Genomic DNA, 5994 nt, shown 5'->3' on the forward strand with positions numbered 1-5994 from the left:
ATATGGGTGTATCGAGACTAGATGGTCAGGTTGGATAACTAAGGTGCACTAAAATTGGGGGAGCAGGCAAGGCATGTCACCCCAGGTGTGTGACAATTATTTTATATATATGTATATATATATTCCATCCACCATCCCTCCTTCACGGAGAACTGCGTTATTTTTATTGTCCATTGTGAAAAAAAACACAAAAAAAGAAGAAATATCTATATATATATATATATACACATATATATATGGGTGTATCGAGACTAGATGGTCAGGTTGGATAACTAAGGTGCACTAAAATTGGGGGAGCAGGCAAGGTATGTCACCCCAGGTGTGTGACAAATATTTTATATATATGTATATATATATTCCATCCACCACCCCTCCTCTGCGGAGGACTGCTTTATTTTTAATTTCCATTTCAAACAAAAAAAAACACAAAAAATAAACAAAGAAAAACAACGTGTCTGCTATTGGTTGTGTATGTGTATCTACATGTGTGGGGTGTACAGGTAAGTGTGGATGCATACCTATATATGGATGTATTTATGCGTGTGTGTGAGTGTAGCGATTTGTCCATGGATGTGCTAATAGCTGATGTGGGGAGTAGCAGCGACACCCCCCCCATTCTGACCCCCCGGCATGCGACCACCAGTAGTGCTGAGGGGGAGCGGGAAGTAGAGGGGGGCCGTGGAAAGGGCCCACCCCACTTTCCAGGAAGCCGAACCCAGGGCCACAGAAGAAGGTAGGCACCCCCACCCAGCACAAGACCAAACCACAAAGCCGCCTTCGACGCACGTAGTCTCCCAAAGTACCCGGAATACCCGTCAGGACCCTGACCCACAGTGACACAACTCACGCAACAACCCAGCCCACCACCAGCAGAGGGGGTCAGACCCCTTCGGGACCACCCATAACACCCGACAAACTGCGCAGGCTCAGGGAGATATATGTCACCCCGGTTGCGTGACAATTATTTTTTTTTACATGCATATGCCCTCCACCACCCCTCCTCTGCGGAGGACTACTTTATTTTAAATTTCCATTATAAAGAAAAAAAAACCACAAAAACTAAGAAAAACAAAAAGAAAATAAAAATACTAAAAATAAATAAAAAGAAAAACAACTAGAGCAAATAACAATAGTAATAGCAATAACAAAAATGATAAGTACAGCTGCAGTTATGACAACAACAATAACAATAAATAGCAACATCAACCTCCATATAATAATTATTTTTTTTTACATGTATATTCCCTCCACCACCCCTCCTCTGCGGAGGACTGTTTTTTTTTTTTTTTCAATCAAAAATGTTTTTTTCATTTTTTATCAAAAATGATAAATACAGCTGCAGTTATGATAACAACAATAACAATAAATAGCAACATCAACCTCCATATAATAATTTTTTTTTTTTACATGTATATTCCCTCCACCACCCCTCCTCTGCGGAGGACTGCTTTTTTTTCATGTCCATTGCGGAAAAAAAAACAAAAAATTAAGAAAAACAAAAAGAAAATAAAAATAATAAAAATAAATAAAAAGAAAAACAACTAGAGCCAATAACAAAAGTAATAGCAATAACAAAAATGATAAGTACAGCTGCAGCTGTGATAACAACAATAACAATAAATAGCAACATCAACCACCACATAATACAAATTTACAACAACGTATTATCATCAAGGATGTGCCACTGTGGGTCAAGGACCAGGCAGGTTTTCCGGGTACTCTCCAGACCCCCCCCCCGGGACCACCCACCACACCCTCCAAGGTCCCAGAGAGGGAGAATAAAAGGGGCCCCCTTCAGGCCCCCATCTGCCCCCCGCTCAATGTGTGTGTGTGTAATGTATGTACATGTCGGTGTGTAAGAATGTGTGTGTGAACTGAAGTGTGTGCAATTCAAAACTGCGGTACATTAAAGGTGAGGGAGTGGTCAGGGTACGAGCTCTCCACCGCTGGCAGACGGCAGAATCCCGTGCACCCCACCATATTCCCAAAAAAAAAATATATATGGGTGTATCGAGACTAGATGGTCAGTATGGATAACTAAGGAGCACTAAAATTGAGTGAGCAGGCAAGGTATGTCACCCTAGTTGTGAGACAATTATTTTATATATCTACATATATATTCCCTCCACCACCCCTCCTCTGCGGAGGACTGCTTTATTTTTAATTTCCATTTCAAACAAAAAAAAACACAAAAAATAAACAAAGAAAAACAACGTGTCTGCTATTGGTTGTGTATGTGTATCTACATGTGTGGGGTGTACAGGTAAGTGTGGATGCATACCTATATATGGATGTATTTATGCTTGCGTGTGAGTGTAGCGATTTGTCCATGGATGTGCTAATAGTTGATGTGGGGAGTAGCAGCGACACCCCCCCCATTCTGACCCCCCGGCATGCGACCACCAGTAGTGCTGAGGGGGAGCGGGAAGTAGAGGGGGGCCGTGGAAAGGGCCCACCCCACTTTCCAGGAAGCCGAACCCAGGGCCACAGAAGAAGGTAGGCACCCCCACCCAGCACAAGACCAAACCACAAAGCCGCCTTCGACGCACGTAGTGTCCCAAAGTACCCGGAATACCCGTCAGGACCCTGACCCACAGTGACACAACTCACGCACCAACCCAGCCCACCACCAGCAGATGGGGTCAGACCCCTTCGGGACCACCCATAACACCCGACAAACTGCGCAGGCTCAGGGAGATATATGTCACCCCGGTTGCGTGACAATTATTTTTTTTTACATGCATATTCCCTCCACCACCCCTCCTCTGCGGAGGACTGTTTTTTTTTTCAAATCAAAAATGTTTTTTTCATTTTTTTATCAAAAATGATAAGTACAGCTGCAGTTATGATAACAACAATAACAATAAATAGCAACATCAACCTCCATATAATAATTATTTTTTTTTACATGTATATTCCCTCCACCACACCTCCTCTGCGGAGGACTGTTTTTTTTTTCATGTCCATTGCGAAAAAAAAACAAAAAATTAAGAAAAACAAAAAGAAAATTAAAATAATAAAAGTAAATAAAAAGAAAAACAACTAGAGCCAATAACAAAAGTAATAGCAATAACAAAAATGATAAGTACAGCTGCAGCTGTGATAACAACAATAACAATAAATAGCAACATCAACCACCACATAATACAAATTTACAACAACGTATTATCATCAAGGATGTGCCACTGTGGGTCATGGACCAGGCAGGTTTTCCGGGTACTCTCCAGACCCCCCCCCCGGGACCACCCACCACACCCTCCAAGGTCCCAGAGAGGGAGAATAAAAGGGGCCCCCTTCAGGCCCCCATCTGCTCCCCGCTCAATGTGTGTGTGTGTAATGTATGTACATGTCGGTGTGTAAGAATGTGTGTGTGAACTGAAGTGTGTGCAATTCAAAACTGCGGTACATTAAAGGTGAGGGAGTGGTCAGGGTACGAGCTCTCCACCGCTGGCAGACGGCAGAATCCCGTGTACCCCACCATATTCCCAAAAAAAAAATATATATGGGTGTATCAAGACTAGATGGTCAGTATGGATAACTAAGGAGCACTAAAATTGAGTGAGCAGGCAAGGTATGTCACCCTAGTTGTGAGACAATTATTTTATATATCTACATATATATTCCCTCCACCACCCCTCCTCTGCGGAGGACTGCTTTATTTTTTATTTCCATTTCAAACAAAAAAAACACAAAAAATAAACAAAGAAAAACAACGTGTCTGCTATTGGTTGTGTACGTGTATCTACATGTGTGGGGTGTACAGGTAAGTGTGGATGCATACCTATATATGTATGTATTTATGCTTGTGTGTGAGTGTAGCGATTTGTCCATGGATGTGCTAATAGTTGATGTGGGGAGTAGCAGCGACACCCCCCCCATTCTGACCCCCCGGCATACGACCACCAGTAGTGCTGAGGGGGAGCGGGAAGTAGAGGGGGGCCGTGGAAAGGGCCCACCCCACTTTCCAGGAAGCCGAACCCAGGGCCACAGAAGAAGGTAGGCACCCCCACCCAGCACAAGACCAAACCACAAAGCCGCCTTCGACGCACGTAGTGTCCCAAAGTACCCGGAATACCCGTCAGGACCCTGACCCACAGTGACACAACTCACGCACCAACCCAGCCCACCACCAGCAGAGGGGTCAGACCCCTTCGGGACCACCCATAACACCCGACAAACTGCGCAGGCTCAGGGAGATATATGTCACCCCGGTTGCGTGACAATTATTTTTTTTTACATGCATATTCCCTCCACCACCCCTCCTCTGCGGAGGACTGTTTTTTTTTTCAAATCAAAAATGTTTTTTTCATTTTTTCATCAAAAATGATAAGTACAGCTGCAGTTATGATAACAACAATAACAATAAATAGCAACATCAACCTCCATATAATAATTATTTTTTTTTACATGTATATTCCCTCCACCACACCTCCTCTGCGGAGGACTGTTTTTTTTTCATGTCCATTGCGAAAAAAAAACAAAAAATTAAGAAAAACAAAAAGAAAATTAAAATAATAAAAATAAATAAAAAGAAAAACAACTAGAGCCAATAACAAAAGTAATAGCAATAACAAAAATGATAAGTACAGCTGCAGCTGTGATAACAACAATAACAATAAATAGCAACATCAACCACCACATAATACAAATTTACACAAATTTGTGAGGTACAGTCTTTCTACATGTCATTGTAGTATTTAAATATGGATGAGGGAATTTGTTTTGTTTTTCAAATCTTACTAGTCTCTTGTCTTTTCGGTCTGAAAGAGATCATTTAGTTTTATGGAACCAATTATGGCAAACTCTCTCTTCAGTCAGAGGTACATGAGTCACATTTGTGAGAGCAGAAATTAATCTAAAGTAGAACAATGTGGGATTATAAAATGGAGCAAATCCTGGAGATGTGAGGCTTGATTAGCGAAACATTAGCATAGGTCAGGTCGACCCGCTCATCACTACTGCCCAAATAATTGCTAATGGGTGTCTAGCTATGTTATGCATGATTCTCCTTATTTATAATTAGCTATATATTATTTTTGAGCAGAAGTTAATCCATCTAAGTAGAACAATGTGAAACGGATAAGATGGTGAAAATTTAAGGCTACAGTGCTGTAAAGTAATGTAAAATGTACTTATTACTGTATTTATTGTCAGCAATGTCTTACGCTTGGTTATTTATCAATTCACGTTCTATATGGGGTCTGTAGATGGTTCGCTATTATCTGTGGTCGGTTTTGGAATGTATCACCTGCGGAAATGTGGGGGTGGGGTTACTGTATATACTGTATACTATGTAAAGCATATATATGTCTAGTCCAAATGTCATTTTAACATTATATTATTAATATTATGAATAAAGGTATATTGTGTGTATAATATGAATGCAACCATTCAAACAAAGACCAATCTGAATACAGACCAAGTCCTGATAATATACATCTCATTATATACAAAGCGTGTGTATGTGCTTATATATAATAATAATAATAATCAATACTTTATTAATCCCCGTGGGTGAATTGTCTTTACACCTCCCTCATTGTGCTCTGTTTTGTGGAGTAAGTTGTCCGTGAAGGGCAGCCACCTGTTGAGGTGCCCAGGGAGCTGGGGGTTAGGGGCCTGGGGGCAAAGGCCCACCGATATGCTGAGGCTGGGTTTGAACCAGTGACCTTGTGATTTTCACCATCTTATACTTTCACATACATACATACGTATATACATATACACACACACACACACACACGGTGTATCAGGACTAGATGGTCAGTATGGATAACTAAGGTGCATTAAACATGGGTGAGCAGGCAAGGCAGTGTTTCCCCTCGGGGGCGGGGGGGCAGACGGACACCTACAGGATTCATGGTTTTCATGTGTTTCTTTTAACTACAGCAGTCAATATAAAAAATATAAATAGAAAATATAAAAACATTTTAAAAAGCAGATATTTTTGTGTGCTTTTCAGGTGCTTGGTGCGACATATTTTCCGACTCGCGC

At 41.4% G+C, this 5994-nt stretch overlaps 1 long non-coding RNA gene across 2 annotated transcripts in view; it reads left to right on the top strand.

The window, feature by feature from the left end:
* Positions 1 to 3877, top strand: part of LOC125728223 (uncharacterized) — an 8629-nt gene extending 4752 nt beyond the window's left edge. The window contains exons 2-3 of one of the 2 annotated variants that reach the window (XR_007388960.1): positions 86 to 500; positions 3764 to 3877. This is a non-coding gene — a long non-coding RNA (uncharacterized LOC125728223). Of the gene's footprint in view, positions 1 to 85; positions 1437 to 3763 lie in introns of those variants that run through there. The other variant, XR_007388959.1, reaches the window with a different exon arrangement.
* The last annotated feature ends 2117 nt before the right edge of the window (positions 3878 to 5994 follow it).

The sequence above is a fragment of the Brienomyrus brachyistius genome, unplaced genomic scaffold, assembly GCF_023856365.1.
Source record: "Brienomyrus brachyistius isolate T26 unplaced genomic scaffold, BBRACH_0.4 scaffold210, whole genome shotgun sequence".
Classification (NCBI taxonomy): Eukaryota; Metazoa; Chordata; class Actinopteri; order Osteoglossiformes; family Mormyridae; genus Brienomyrus; species Brienomyrus brachyistius.